Source organism: Vombatus ursinus, unplaced genomic scaffold, assembly GCF_900497805.2.
Source record: "Vombatus ursinus unplaced genomic scaffold, bare-nosed wombat genome assembly UNPS02004260.1, whole genome shotgun sequence".
NCBI classification, from domain to species: domain Eukaryota; kingdom Metazoa; phylum Chordata; class Mammalia; order Diprotodontia; family Vombatidae; genus Vombatus; species Vombatus ursinus.
In genome coordinates this window covers 538,434-553,857 of record NW_020944038.1, presented here as the reverse complement: position 1 = coordinate 553,857, position 15,424 = coordinate 538,434, and the positions used below count along the sequence as shown (strand labels likewise).

Sequence of the window (15,424 nt, the reverse complement as noted above, 5' to 3'; positions counted from 1 at the left end):
TGATTACCTGTGAAAGACTTAGCTATTCTGATCAAGACAATGACCCAAGACAATTCCAAAGGACCATGATGAAAAAAAATGCTATCCACCTCCAGACAGAGAGCTGATGACATCTGAGTGCAGATCGAAGAATATTATCTTTAATTTTCTTTATTTTTCTTCCCTTTTGGGGTACATGGCTAATATGGAAATACATTTTGTATGACTTCACACATATAACAGGTATCATATTATTTGCCCTCTCAACGAGTGGGAAAGGGGATAGAGAGAGGGAGAGAATTTGAAAACTAAAAAAGAATGTTAAAATTTTTTAATTTAATAAAAAAAAAGAAAAATGAAAAGGCACAGAGTCAGGAAATGAATGAGAAACAGCAAGAATGCCAGGATTACTGAATTGCAGAGCACAGAAAGCAGACTAAAGTATCAAAAGACTGAAAAGAAAGGGAGGGAAAATGTGGTGCAAGACTTCAACTGTTAAATAGAAGATTTTATATTTCTATTTATAGATCATGAATCCCTGTCCTCTGTGTCTATCCTTGATCCCACTCTGTCTTTTTTAGGAAGTTGTCCCCTCTATTATGCCCACTCATTCTCTAATCTTCAATCTCACCTTATTCACTGGTTTCTTCCCTGATGCCTACAAACATGCCCAAGTCTCCCATCATGAAAAACCCTCACTGGGAACCTACCATCATATTATCAGGCCATATTTCTTCTCCCTTTTCAGCCAAACTCCTACAAAAGGCTCTCCACATTCATCATCTCCACTTCCTGTACTTTCATTCCCTTCTCAACTCTCTGCAATCTGACTTCCAACCATAGAGTTCAACTAAAACCACTCTCTCCCAAATCATCAACAGTCTCTTAGTGGCCAACTCTGATGACCTTTTTTAAATCCTCATCCACCTTGACTCCTCTGCAGTATTTGACTGGTAACCCCTCTCCCTGCCCAGCCCCAAGACTCTTTCCATTATGAGGTTTTTTTGTGATGCTGTTACCTCTTGCTTCTCCACCCTGTCTGACCACTTCCTCTCATGATTTTTTGCTAGATCACCATCCATATCAGAACCATTAAATATAGGCATAACTCAAAGCTCTGTCCTAGGCTCTCTTCTCCCTCTCTCTCCCTTTTCTCACTTGGTGACCTCATCAATTTGCATAGGTTCAGTTATCATCTTTCTGGAGATGACTCTTAGATTATATATCTAATCCTACATCTTTGATTGTATATTGGATATTTTGACCTGAATGTCCTGTAGACATCTCAGTCTCATACTAACCAAAACAGGACCCATGTTCCCCCAGGCTCACTTCTCCTAACTTCCCCATGTCTACTGAGGACACTGCCATCCCCCTCATCACCCAGGTTTCTAACTTCATTGTCATTCACAATTCCTCCCTCTGACTCATGCCCTGTATTCATTCATTTGTCAAATCTTGCATCTTCATGTCTACAGCATCTCTTGTATCTATCCTTTCTCTCTACTCACACAGCCCTGACCTTGACTCGAGCCTTCATTACCTCCCCTGTAGAGTATTACAATAACCTTCTATTTTATCTCCTGGACACCAGTCTCTCCCCTCTCCAATCCATTCTCCACAGGGCCCCCATAGTGATTTTCCTTAAGTTCAGAAATGCTTATACCACCTACTATCTACTCATTGAACTCCAGTGGCTTCCTATCATCTCTAGGATCAAACATCCACTTTCCATTGGAAGCTCTTCATAACCTGCCTTAGTCTTCCCTTCTCAGCACATTACTCCCTGTACCCTGAACTCTACAGTCTAGCCACACTGGTCTTTTATCACACTCAACAATCCATGTTCTCTGTGCCTTTGGTATGGCTGCGCCATAGCCGTGATGCATTCCTTCCTTAGCTCTGTTTCTACACTTGGAATCCTTGGTTTCCTGAATGACGTATCTCAAGTTCTGCCCACTACATGAAGATTTTCCTGATGTCCCCAAACGCTACTGACTACAACCCCAGATTACCTTTATAGTTGTTTTTATGTATTTTGCATAGATTACATATGTATATGTATATATTAAATATGTATATGTATTACATGTGTTTCAGAGTTGACTGGGATTCTGGGATTTGTAGTTTGGAGGGACAAAAATTCCCTCTGAGCCCACAGAGAGAGTTGAAGTATTTTGATCTTTGAGCTGGCAGGTTAATTTGAATCTCATCCAAGGATTTAGAAAATCAGTGTGCACAAGTAGTGAGAGAAGGGACTGGAGGAAATGATTAGGGAGACAGCATTCCTAGCCCCACCAGGGACTTATCAAGTCAATCTGGAAAAATCTCAGAAGCACAGGGGCAACAGCTGATGGGAGAAATTAAAAGGAGAGAGAAACTATAGCAGAGAAGGGAGGGATCTAAGTAGGCAATCACTTGGAAGAGCAGGCAGGCATCTTACAACAGAGAACTCAGGATGAAGCTATTGGTTACCCTACCTCTTCTAGGATTGAGGTATGTTCCATTTTAAAAATCTATTCTTTTCCAAATTTTTCCTCCCATGTTTATCTACTAATAATTATTATACTAGGTTCACTTGTTTTACTTAAACATCTCTGTCATCCTGATATTACTTCAAATATAGAGAAGCCATTAGTTAGATAGGGAGACCCAAATATTTAAATTAGGGCAAAGAGAAAGACTTCTGTCTAAATGTGAGGGATTTTCCTAACTGGGGGCTCTGAACTATTGCGATTGTATTACTAACTTGTGCCTGATATTAAACTCCATAAAAAAGCAAAGGAAGGAACCAAGTAGACCTGAGGGTTATCATATTACTAAAAAATGAATTCTTAAATTAAATATATTGTTTTAAGTGTGTTGATTAAATCTTCACCTTCTGAAGTAAGAAAGTAAAGTGTGGAAGAGTGGAGACAAGAAATGCATGGGTGAGATTAAGCTTTGCCCCTTCCAGAAGGGAGAAAGAAGCAGAAAGCGTGGAATGCCTACTGCAGAACAACACAGAAATGTCACATTATACTTCTATGTCTATGATTGCTTCCTCCCATTAGGATATAAGTTCTCTGAGGGCAAAGAATGTCTCACTTGTGTATTTGCATATCCAGTACCTAGTATAGTTTCTGGAATATGGAAGTCACTAAATCAATGCTAACTGACTGTTTGATTGGTTGATCCTGCCCAGTCCCAAGGACAGAACCAATAGCACAGGTAGAAGTTGCAGGAGTGAATTGGGCTTGAGGGTGAGGAAAAGCTTCCAGACAAGCCAAGCTATCCCAAAATGAAGTGGGAGGCTTTGAGAAGCAGTATCCCTGCCGGTATCCAAATAAAGGTAGGATAATGAACTCTTGGGCATGTTGGAGAAGGCCAATTCTTCCTCAGGTCCACAATGGACTGGATGACCTCTGAGTTCCTTCAAGTTCCCAGATTCTGTGATGCACAGGATGAGGTCAAACTTAAAAATTACACTAGAATCATTGATTGTTTTCCTAGAGGGGAATTATAGAGATCTTCTTGTTCAACTTCTTTCATTTTATGGAGGAATAAATGGAGGCCTAGGAGGAGATGGGTCATGCCAAGTTAGTAGCAATAGCAGTACTTGAACTTGGATCCTGTTACTTCTAAGATGGGGATGTGCCATGTGCCTCTTGCTTAAAACGTATGCCCTTGGGCAGTGACAATAATGGAGTCTGAAAATTTTTTTTCTCTTTCTCTCCCTCCTCAAAGCATCTCAACACTGACAAGACTTTTATCAGCAAGTTGCTGTCCTTCCTAGTAGACTGTGAACTGTAACTTCCCTAATGATGAGATGCCAGGGAGGTATCAGTCATACAAAGCTCGGTGTGAGCCTGTCAGCCTCCAGCTATCATTCAGCAACAACTCCCTCCGTCTAAATTGGGCATCTCAGCCCTCTCATCTCATACCATACGTACATTCTGGCTGCAGATAGGGTTCAGAACCCAGCCCCATTCCCATTCCATGAACTGCTCTGCTAATCAGATCCTCCTTCATGGGACATAGCCATGCTAATTCAGCCTCTCCACATCCCATTTGTCCTTTAAGACTCAGATCAAGTCCCACTTTCTGCAAGAATCATCACATCAAAAAAATGCTTTAAATCACTATTAATCAAAAATTCAATAAAAACAACTCTGAGGTACCACCTCACACCTATCAGAGTAGCTAATATGACAAAAAAAGGAAAATGTTGGATGTTGGAGGGGATGCGGAAAAATTGGGACACTAATGCACTGTTTGGAGTTGTAAAGTGAGTCAACCATTCTGGAGAGGAATTTGGCACTATGCCCAAAGGGCTATAAAACTGTGTATACCCTTTGATCCAGCAATACCACTGCTAAGTCTATATCCCAAAGACATCCAAAGAAAGGGAAAAGGACCTATCTGTACAAAAATATTTATAGCAGCTCTTTTGGTGGTGGCTAAGAATTGGAAATCAAATGGATGCCCATCAACTGGGGAATGGCTAATCAAGCTGAGGTATATGGTATGCAACATTATTGTGCTGTAAGAAATGACAAACAGGATGATGTCAAAAAACCTGGAAAGACTTACATGAACTGATGCAGAGTGAAGTGAACAGAGCCAGGAGAACATTGTACACAGTAACAGCAATATTGTTCAGTGAAGAATTGTGAATGACTTAACTATTCTCAGCAATACAATGATCCAGGACAGTCCCAAAGGACTAATGATGAAGCATACTACCCACCTCCAGAAAAAGAACCGATATTGATTGAATACAGACTGAAGCAGGCTATTTTTCACTTTCTTTCTTTCATTTTTTCCCTGTAATTTGAGTCTTCTTGTATAAAATGAGTAATATGGAAATGTTTTGCATAATTGCACGTGTATAACCTATATCTGATTGCTTACCATCTCAGAGAGGGAGCGGGGGGGGGCGCATGCAGAGAGGTAGAATTTGGACCTCAAAATTTTAAATAAAAATGCTAAAAAAATTTAAAAACATCATTATGTCATATCATCACTGCATTTTTAAAAAGATGAGAATGAGATAGTATTCATACAAATAATGACAAAAATGTTGATGATGATGATGATAGGATAAGATAGGATAGGAACTAAACCTGTGATTTTAGTGGCATAAGTATACAACTGGTGGGTGGTATATTGAAAGGTAGTCAGTCTTTTCTTCTCTCTCCTCCCTTTTGGAAGGAGCAGAGCTAAATCTTGCCTATGCCTCACCTATTCAATCTTGGCTTTTCCTGTTTCCACTCTTCTCCCTTTGCTTCCCCATATCAGAGACTAAAAATTATATTTATAACACCCAGTTACAACAAATAAGCCACATTTAGCCTAGGGGCAATATAATAGCCCTCAAATCCACATAACCCTTTTTTCTGTAGTCTTGTGGAATTCATATCAGATAAAAAGTTATTAATATGTTTACAATAGCTCAGAGCCTCCAGTTAGTCAGTCAATCAATAAGCATTTATTAAGCACCCATTGTGTATCAGGAACTGTGCTAAGCTCTGGGGATACAAAGAAAAGCAAACCCTGCCCTTGGGGGGCTCACAGTATAATGGAGTAAGCGAACAAATATATACAATCTATATACAGGAGACATAGGAAGTAATTAACAGAGAGAAAGAACTATAATTAAAAAGGAATTAGGAAAAACTTCCTGTAGAAGGTGGGATTCGAGCAGAGACTTCAAGGAATCCAGGGGATCCAGGAGGTGGAGATAAGAAGGTAGTGTATTATAGGCATGGAGGACAGCCAGAGATAGAATGTCTTGTTCAGAGAAGAGCAAGAAGACCAGTGTTGTTATTCTGAAGAGTACAGAGAAAGGTGTAAGGTGTAAGAAGACTGGAATGTTAGAGAAGACTATGTCATGAAGGGTCAGAGGATTTTGTACTTGATCCTGGAGGCAATAGGGAGCCACTGGAGTTTTCTGAGTAGAGGAGATCATATGATTAGAACAATACTTTAGGAAAACCACTGTGACAGTTTAATAAAGATGAACTAGAATGAGGAGAGAATTGAGGTAGGCAGACCCACCAGCAGGCTATTGCAATAGCCTAGGCATGAGGTAATGACCTACTGTGTCCAAAGAGAGAAGGCAGCATATTTGAGAGATATTGCAAAGGTAAAATCAGTAGGTCTTGCAACAGAATGGATGGGGGAGGGGTGTGAAAGAGAGTGAAGAGGTGAGGATAAGCTTGGGGGACTGGAAGTATGTTGGTGCCCTTCACAGTAACAGGGAAGTTTGAAAAGGGGTGGAGTGGAAGGTTTAAGAGAAAAGGTAACAAGTTCTGTTTGGGGTATGTTGAGTTTAAGATGTCTACTGAATATGCATATTAAGATGTCTGAAAGGCAGCTGGATATGTGAAACTTGAGGTCAGCCCTAAGATAAGGGTTGGATAAGCTGATTTGAGAATCATCAACATAGAGATGATGATTAAATTCATGAGAGCTGATGAAATCACCAAGTAATATATAAGGAGAAGAGAAGAGAGCCCAGGACAGAGCCCTGTGTGCAAATAGGCATGACCTGGCTAAGGGTCAAAGAAAGAAGCCTGAAGGAGTGATCTGCCAGGTAGGAGAGAGGGGAGTGCCAAAATCCTCAAGAGAGGAGATTATCAAGGAGAGAGGGTCACCAACATCAAAGGTAGCAGAGACGTTAAGAAGAGTGAGGATGGAGAAAAGGTCATTGGATTTGGCCATTAAGAGATCATTTTGAGACAACAATTTTGGTTTAATGGAGATGAAATAATGGAGATTGTAGGGAGTTAAGAAGAGGGTGAGAATACAGAAATTGGAGGCACCAGTTAGCCATCTCAAGGAGTTTAGCCAGAAAGGGCAGGAGAGATATCAGATCATAGAGGGGATAGAATGTTCAAGTGATAGTTTTTTTTTTTGTTTTTTTTTAAGAAAGGAGGAGATAGGTATGTTTTGAGACAGGAGGGAAGCAGCCACTAGACAGGGATAAATTAAATATAAGTGAAAAAGTAGGGATGATAGAGGGGGCAATTTGTTTGAAGAAACAAGATGGAATGGCATATCTGGTGCAGGTAGAGGAGTTTGCCTTGGCAAGAAATAGGGACACCATTTCATATGAGATAGGAATGAAGGAGGAGGTAAAAGCAGAAGACATCAGAGTGATGTGAGATGAAGAGGAGGGGAAAAGAGAAAGCTCTCATTGAATAACTGTAGGCTGGCCACTTGATGATGAACTTTTTGGCCTCTCATGAAACAAAGAAAAACACAATACCATCTTCAAGGGCTTCTTCTGCCACAGTGGTAGGAAAGAAGGCAGAATGCACCGAAAATCCAAATGCTTTTTATAATCTCTTCAAACTTCCAAATGCCTGTAGGTTCTCTAAATGGGATGTTTTTGTCCCACGACCAATGAATAAATCTACTACTGGAGGAGCTGAATCATATCCATCCAGGGACCATCTCATTAAACCCACTCCACTTCCCATCACTGGACCACAGCTCCAGAGAAGAAAGGGGTCTCAGAGGCCCCTTCAGAGGCCATCTAGCCCAACCCCCTCACTTACAGAGTAAGAACTGAGGCCCAGAAAGGTTCAAGAGACTTCCCCAGGATCATACAGAGAGGAAGGAGCAGAGCCAGAATTTATTTATTTATTCATTGCCATTTCATCATTTTTACTAGCCCCTTTCACTCCCTCTCCTTATTTTTTCCTTTACTTTTATTTATTTTAACATTTATTTCTTAATTTTAAGTTCCAAATTCTCTCCCTCACCCATTGAGAAGGCAAGTAAAATAATGCCCATTGTATACGTGACGTCATGCAAGATATATTTCTATATTAGCCATGTTGCAAAAAAAGCAAGAAAAATAAAGTGAAAAAACAACCTGCTTCACTCTCGCACTCTGAGTCCTTCAGTTCTCTCTCTGGGAACGGGCAGCATTTTTCAGCATGAGTCCTCTGGAATTGTCTTGGATCATTGCATTGATTGGAGTAGCCAAATCATTCACCATTGGTCATTGTTACAATGTTGCTGCTTCCGTGTACAACGTTCTCACAATTCTGCTTATTTCACTTTGCATCAGTTTGCATAGGTCTCCCCAGGTTTTTCCGAAACTATATCCCTTGTTATTTCTTATAGCACTAACAGTATTCCATCACAATCATGTACCAAAAATTGTTCAGCCATTCCCCAATTGCTGGCATCCTCTCTATCTCCAATTCTTTGCCACGCTAGAAAGAGCTGTTATAAATATTTTATATATATAGGCCCTTTTCCTTTTCCTTTGCTTTCCTTATTATACAGACCTAAAGCAGTATTGCTGAGTCAAAGAGCTTGCACTGTTTTTTTATCTCTCTGGGCATAGTAGAGCCTAGATTTAAACCCAGGTCCTCTGCCTCCAAATCTCATGCTCTTTCCCCTGTATGTTGCTGCCTTACACTAAAAATGTCATCAACAGGGTGAAAGGAGAGAGAGAATAGAATAAACGGGGGGAGGTGGAACATGATGGAAGGAAATACAGTTAGTCTTTAACAACTTGACTATTATGGAAGTGTTTTGCATGACTACACATGTATAACCTATATTATATATATATCATGTATAACATATACCAATAAACCTTCTCAATGCCGGGGAGGTTGGGGAGGGAGGAAGGGAGCGAATTTGGAACTCAAAGTTTTAAAAATAAATGTTAAAATTGTTTTTACATATAACTGGGGAAAATAAAATACTAAATTAAAAAAGGAGAAAAAAATAAATAAATGCTTATTGACTGACTAGTCCTGCCACAGGAAAAAAAAACGGAAGCATCAGACTAGAAACTGTACTTTTCCTTCAAGAGACAAATAAAGGCAGGGATAGAATCACTTTTTCTATTGTGACTATAGGCATTACAAAGCATTTCATGGATACTTGGTCATCTCTTATTGCAGCACTCACAAGAAGTCTTCTATAGAAAGACCACAAAAATAATTATAGGTTACGTACCATCATCAGTTGCAGAGGATGGAGAGGTAGATAACATATGACCTTGCAGATTAAATCAGTACATTTTAATATTCTGTGATTTCAATGCAAAGGTGAACATAGCAGCAAATGGCAAAAAAAAAAATGCTTTGAAAAACATAATCAGGAAGAAATGAGAGTTCCCAAAGGCTCGTTGAATTATACAAGTGCTCCATATCTATGTGTCATGAATACTTGCCTAAAAAAAAGAATCAGAAGGTGTAGAATATGGCAAGCACCAATTAACACTACCAAAAAAAATTAATTATGTTTAAATGGATAGCAAGTGACTGATTGAGATGTGGGAGTCATTTCCAAATCTGCCTACAATCAGAATACCAGCTTGTTAGAACAAAAGTCAAAACCAATACCAAACTAGAAGAAAGAATAAAAATGAGAAGACATATGGTATCCAAGAACAGCAACTCCAGTATGATCTTTTTATATAATCTGTTGATGCCAAAAAAAAAAGGGAAATGATAAAAAGAACATGCTGATACAGTCTCCACTTCCTAAGGAAGTTTAACTGATATAAATCCATCATTAAAACAATGAGGCCAAAATAGCTTAGAAACTCCTTAGCCAGAAAAGATGTGATCTCCTTGCCAGGCATAAAGTTATGGCATCCAAGGGAAACACCATTTTTGAATACAAACTCATTTGTAAAATGTTATAGCTGTGTATGGTAGAAAATTATGAGCAGTTTCAACTTCGTACAAGAATAAGAGCTAGTAAAGGAAAAATGAGCTTACAGAAAGTTTGGTGAGATATTCGGTGAAGAAAAGTCATTCCAGTGGCACTTGAGCACAAAACTGGAAGGAGGAGGAAGGGTTAAAAAGTGTAAAAGATCTGTTTGACAGCAACAATAATAAATTAAGCAAACTTCATCAATGACGGTGGTGCCACTACGTTGTACTCTTACATCAGTCTCTGGGTGCTACATAACAAAGCAGACACAACACCAAAGAAAACAAAGTGGGAAGAGCAATTGGACTAGACCAAATATACATGGAGGATAAAGATAACACATTTTTGATGGCATTGAGAGACTGATTCTCAAAGTAACATTAAAAATGGGAACACTAAAGACTTAGAAAAAACTCAGACATTATCACAAAAAAAATGAACTAGAATATATCACTACCTACTTGGATGTCTCTTTTTTTCTCCTCTAACAAATTCCATTGAGCATGATCTACATAAGCACCAAGAGCATCCTTGATGAAGTCATGGGGAAAAAAAAGAGGTCTAAAAATGATGCTCCAGAGCAGACCAAGCCTTGACAGTAGGACTACTGGTGGAAAAGGACAGAAGATTCAAGATTCTTTTGTATGTGTTATCTGTTGACTAGAGAAAAGCATGAGATTCAGTAGCATCGGATGGAGCCATAATGACTGTCCCCTAACAAAGGCCCTTTTGTGCCCATGTCAAAATACTATAAGATTCGTCAAAATATGCAGCAACCACAAGACTCTATTTAATGACTCTGTGTAGCTTTCAAACACACCTTGCTCTCCCCAACAGACTCTTTGATCCAGGACCTTTGGCCTCTAGCTGTTTCTTGCTCGGGACATGCCATCTCTCAGCTCTCGCAGGACATTTTCCCTGCTTGTCCCCCGGCACCTGACATGGTCTCTCCTCATCTCCACCTCCAGAATTCTCTGGCTTCCTTTAAGTTCGGCTAGAACTCCACCTTCTAGAGGAATCTAGAATTTTCAAATTCCCCTTAATTCTAGTGCCTTCCCTTGGTTCGTTATTTCCAAATTATCCCATCCATGGCTTATTTGTACATAGTGGTTTGTCTGTTGTTTCACTAGACTAGAGCTTCTCCACGGCTGGGACTGTCATTTGCCTGTCTCTGTATCCCCAGTGCTTAGCACAGAGCCTGGCACTTGGTAAGTGAGCATTTAATATCTATTCAGTTTCTTGACTGATTGACCAGTGATCCTCTGCTCATTAAAAAGTATAATAAGGCATCAGAGCCTTACTTACTGTGGGACTCCATGAGGGAGTGCAAAGGCCTCAAAGGTCCCCTCCAGCTCTAAGCACATGATACCCACACCCAAGAGGAACTCTGGCATCCTTCCAAGTGTCATGGCCAACCAGCTAAGCACAATGCCCCATAACCAGTTTGGCCACAGGGGGATAAATACCATTTTTCTTGAATACCATATTTCTTGAATTCTATATCCTCATTATGAGGGTGGTTGGGCTGTCTGTGTCAAAGAAAGCAGGACCTCACCGACAATAGCACAGATAGATTCCTGTGGTCTTGAAGAAATATCACCATTATTAGTATTATCGTTAACCAGTGGGAATTATATTGAGAATGTTCCAGAGGACCAGGCCTCCTCTGATCCTCAGGCCACTTTGCACTTATTTTCAGAATTTTCTCAGGCCCCAGAAGCATCCACAAAATGCTGGGTGGGTAGAGTTTCAAAGTACTAGTCATCCCAAAATAGCTGAAGAGATTGACAAGCTCCAATGACTCGCCAGCATGCCCCGCCAGGGCCGCAGTTTCCATCTCCCCTCCAATTACCGACAGCCTGATCCTTTGAGGAAAAGAGAAAAACAGCTGATTTTTCAGATTTGGAGAATGAAAGCCCTCTAAGTCCAAGATTTCATTCCGATTCCCTATCTCTGATCAGGAAATCCCTTCCAAGCTAGATATCAGAAAACAGTCATTAAAAACGCCATTGAAAACTCAGAAATTATCTCCTTATAGAATTTAGGACAGAACAATCAGAGATTGGTGGTGTTTGTGGGGTGTTTGGGCTGGGGGAGCTGAACCAGTGCATTTGGGTGCGTGTCTCTGACTACAGTCAGCCATCTTCCTCTTTTCTCTGCCCTGAGTGTACCTGCCTTCCTGGGCTTGGCCTGAGGAAAATGGATGAAGACTAAGAGGGGAACAAGGCTAGTCTGAGAGAGGAAGGAAGAAGCCTATTCATGATGGCTTCACCAGCCTGAGCTAACTTCAATTCCATAAGCGTTTATTAAGTTTCTATGATGCTCAAAGTCCCACGTTAAGGAATGGAGATAGAAAAGGGGGAATAATAATAATCAATAGTGAACGTTCCCATAATGCTTTAAGAGTTGGGTATGCTTTGCCTATGGCATTCCCTTGGTCCACGTACTCTGCCGAGAATGAAATGTGCTCATTCTGGCTTAGCCTATGCTTTGGGAACTCAGAGATCCTGCTTCCGTGTCTGAGTATCCACTAAGCCTCCATTCTAGGATTCACCAGGAACTTCAATGAGAATCCCCTGACTCCCAGTCAATATTCTACAAGTTGGTTTTCTTCTCTGTTGAAAATCAGAACATCGTTCTTCCCTCTCCCCAGTCTCCAGCTCCTCTCCCCTTTCCAGAGGTCACTAACAGCAGCTGGTCAGCAATAGAATCTGCCCTGTCATGGATTACCACAAGGCTAGTGACTTAAACTCACTGAGGGTGGCCAGGTGCTCTCTGACCCAATTATCTTGGGAGTCAATTCCGCTCCATCCTTTCCAATCTGGAGCTCATTGTGTTTAATCAAGAAAACAGAATTCAAATGGAAGTTATCTTCAAAATACCTTTGGCATGGCAGAAAGAGCCATTCCCAGATCTCTCTGGGCTGCTGCCTGGGACCTTCCCTGTCCTTAGGGGTCATCTGCAGGTGCCTTCTGTCACCTCCCAGCACAGAGCATGGCACCCATTAGGATCTGCCATCATCATCCCATTCTCTTTATTACATAGGGTCAGGGTCACACACTCTTTCCATCTTGCCTGGGAGGTCCAAGGAAAGTCATGCTGAGCCTGGATTTTCTCTAGAATGGAAAAATGGATCATTCCAAGCTTTCCTGGAAGGGCTAGGCTTGCACTCGAGCCCCAAGTGGAGGACTTGGAGGGGATTGTCAACCATTCTGCTAAATGTAAACAATGTGCATAGATTATTTTTTGCATTTCCTGAAATGTATGTTTGTAATGTCTAGATTCATCATTGCACTCCTCCCCATCAGACAGGCCGAGCTACTGGTGTGGCTGTGAAATCTAACATGAGAAAGAAGGCCTGGAGCCCCTTCTTTGCTTTTCTTTCATTGATTTATTGGTGATCAGGCCCAGGGGACATGCCACAAATGACTCTTCCTCCCTGGGTCTCAGTTTCCTCTTCTGTAGAATGAAGGGGTTGGAGACCATGATCTCCCAGGCCCTCAGTGATTCTTTTCCTGGGTCCCTCTGGGATGGCAGGAAATTACCATTACTCACTCTTGTTTTCCACATTCATTTGGCCCTTCCCCGCTTACAAGTAAAGAACCAGGCACAATCCCGTGGAGACTTTAAACCAAATAACCATTCTCCACCTTTGGACATCCAGGGGGGCCTCTCTGTGAAATGTAAAATCTCGTGCTTTGTATGAAACAGCATAGATAATAGGCTCTGAAATTGAATAAAAGGCAGTGAGGCCTTTTTTATTCTTTGTGATGCTGTCTGCGAGAAGGAGCCCAGACAAAAGCCCTATCCCCAAGAAGCAAGGATTCCGGAGTCCTTCCAATTTCGACTAGGACTACTCCATTAAGCCGGGATTGAAACAGGGGCTGACTCAAACGGTTCTTTGAGGATGTCTCAGCTTTGTCCCAAGTTCTTAAAAATAGGAGCAGACAAAGCTTTTCCCTCCTCTGTGAGAATTTTTTCTCCTATCTGAAAATCCCTGATGCTGGCCTACAGCTCATTAGCAGAACAAAAGTTGGTTCTTCCATGTGCCTCTGGGGATGTCTGGCCCAGATGAAGAGTGAGCCTTCTCTCTAGTGGAGTCCAAAATGAAGGTGAGAAACTCAGGCTGGGAAATGAAAAGCATTACCTTGGAGAGTAGGAGGCAATGGCCTCTGGGGAAGGGAAGCCGAGGGTCTCTCCTTGTTGCGGAGGGAACTGGCCAAGCAGCCAGCCAAAGACTGGTCAGCAGGGACACTTGAAGGCAGCTATCATGGCCCCCTCATATCAACACCCCACTCCAAGGCATCTCTCCCCCAGTCAACCTTCTATCAACCTTCATGGCCTGGACCTAAAGCCCCTCCTGGCTGTGCCCCTTTGGATGAGCTCCAGCTTGTCAACGCCCTTCCTAAACTGTGGCATCCAGAGCTGACTGCCATCTTGCATTGTGGTTGGGGAGAACAGATTCACGTCCTTCTTTCTGGAAGCCAGGCCTCCCCGTGAAGCTGAAAATGCCCATGACACTCACTGCCCAAGGGAGGGAGTCTTTGTGACTGCTCCATTGTACCCCTAACCAACCCAGAGCTCACAGTCCACTGAAACCCCAGTCTTTTCAGAAAAAGGTCTGCCTGGTCATGGCACCCTATCTCCTACTTATGAAGTTGATTTTTTGAACCTCAGGGCAAGACTTTCTTTTATGCCTGCTGGATTACAGCCCAAGGTTTTAGCCTGTCAAGGTCTTTGAGAGTCTGATCTTGCCAAGTATCACTAGAAAGAAGTGTCTTAATCCTGGGTTATAGATGGTGCCCAGCTCAGCCCAAGAGTCTCCATCAGGTGACCTTCCCACCTCTGCCCCAGAAGGGTGGAAAGACCCTCCTCCATCAGTGAATTCTTCTCATTTAAAGAGGTACCCAGGCCAGCCAGGCTCACCTCTAAGTCAGCTCAGCTCCTGATTTTGGACCCCTTCTCCAGCTTGCCCTGCCCCTCCTCCCACCTTTCAGGTCCCTTTTGTGCATTGTCTTTTCATTGGAATGGAAGCTTCTTAAGGGTAGGGATTGTCTTTCTGCTTGCAATTTATGCTCCCAGCACTTTTCAGGAGCTTGAGCCTTGCACCATGAGCACTTGATAAGTGCTTTATCTAATCTCTGGGAATTGAGAGGCTTTCACAGGAGGGGCACATTAAGCCCAGATGCTCAAAGCAGTGCACCTTTAATAAGGGAGTGGGTTGGGTGGGGAAGCCTTACGGCACATCGAGGTATGAGAATGGGGACCACAGGGCAGTTGCTGCTGGTCCTTGCTGTTGAAGAGGACCAGTGACATCTCTGATGGTGACTTGCCTTGTAAGGGAAATGGCTTTAAGTGAGGCAGAGTTGCACAAAGTCCTCGTCTCCCTTCTGTGGGTGGGTCTGAATATGTGAGAAGTGGGGAGTATGTGTGTGGAGGGAGAAAGAGAACCAGAAGGGGAGGTGGAAAGACAGAGACAGACAGAGCCTTTCAGACTGAGGCGGAGAGTCCTAGAATTGGAGGGAAGCTAGTCAGTGGGTCAGGAAACATTTATTAAGCACCTGCAATATATGCCAGGCACTGTGCTAAGCTCCGAGGGTAAAAAAGAGGCAAAAGACAGCCCTTGTGCTTAAGCAGCTCACAGTCTAATGGGGAAGACGGCAAGTAAACAAAGGCAGGAACAAGTTACTTACAGAATAAATAAAAAATAATTAACAGAGGAAAGCCACTAGAGTGAAGAGGAATGGGTAAAAGCTTCCTATAGGGGGCAGGA

At 42.0% G+C, this 15,424-nt stretch overlaps 1 pseudogene; it reads right to left on the bottom strand.

Annotated features, from left to right (window-relative positions):
- LOC114054160 overlaps positions 1 to 14,967 on the bottom strand; it is a 37,708-nt pseudogene extending 22,741 nt beyond the window's left edge.
- Between the last annotated feature and the right edge of the window lie 457 nt (positions 14,968 to 15,424).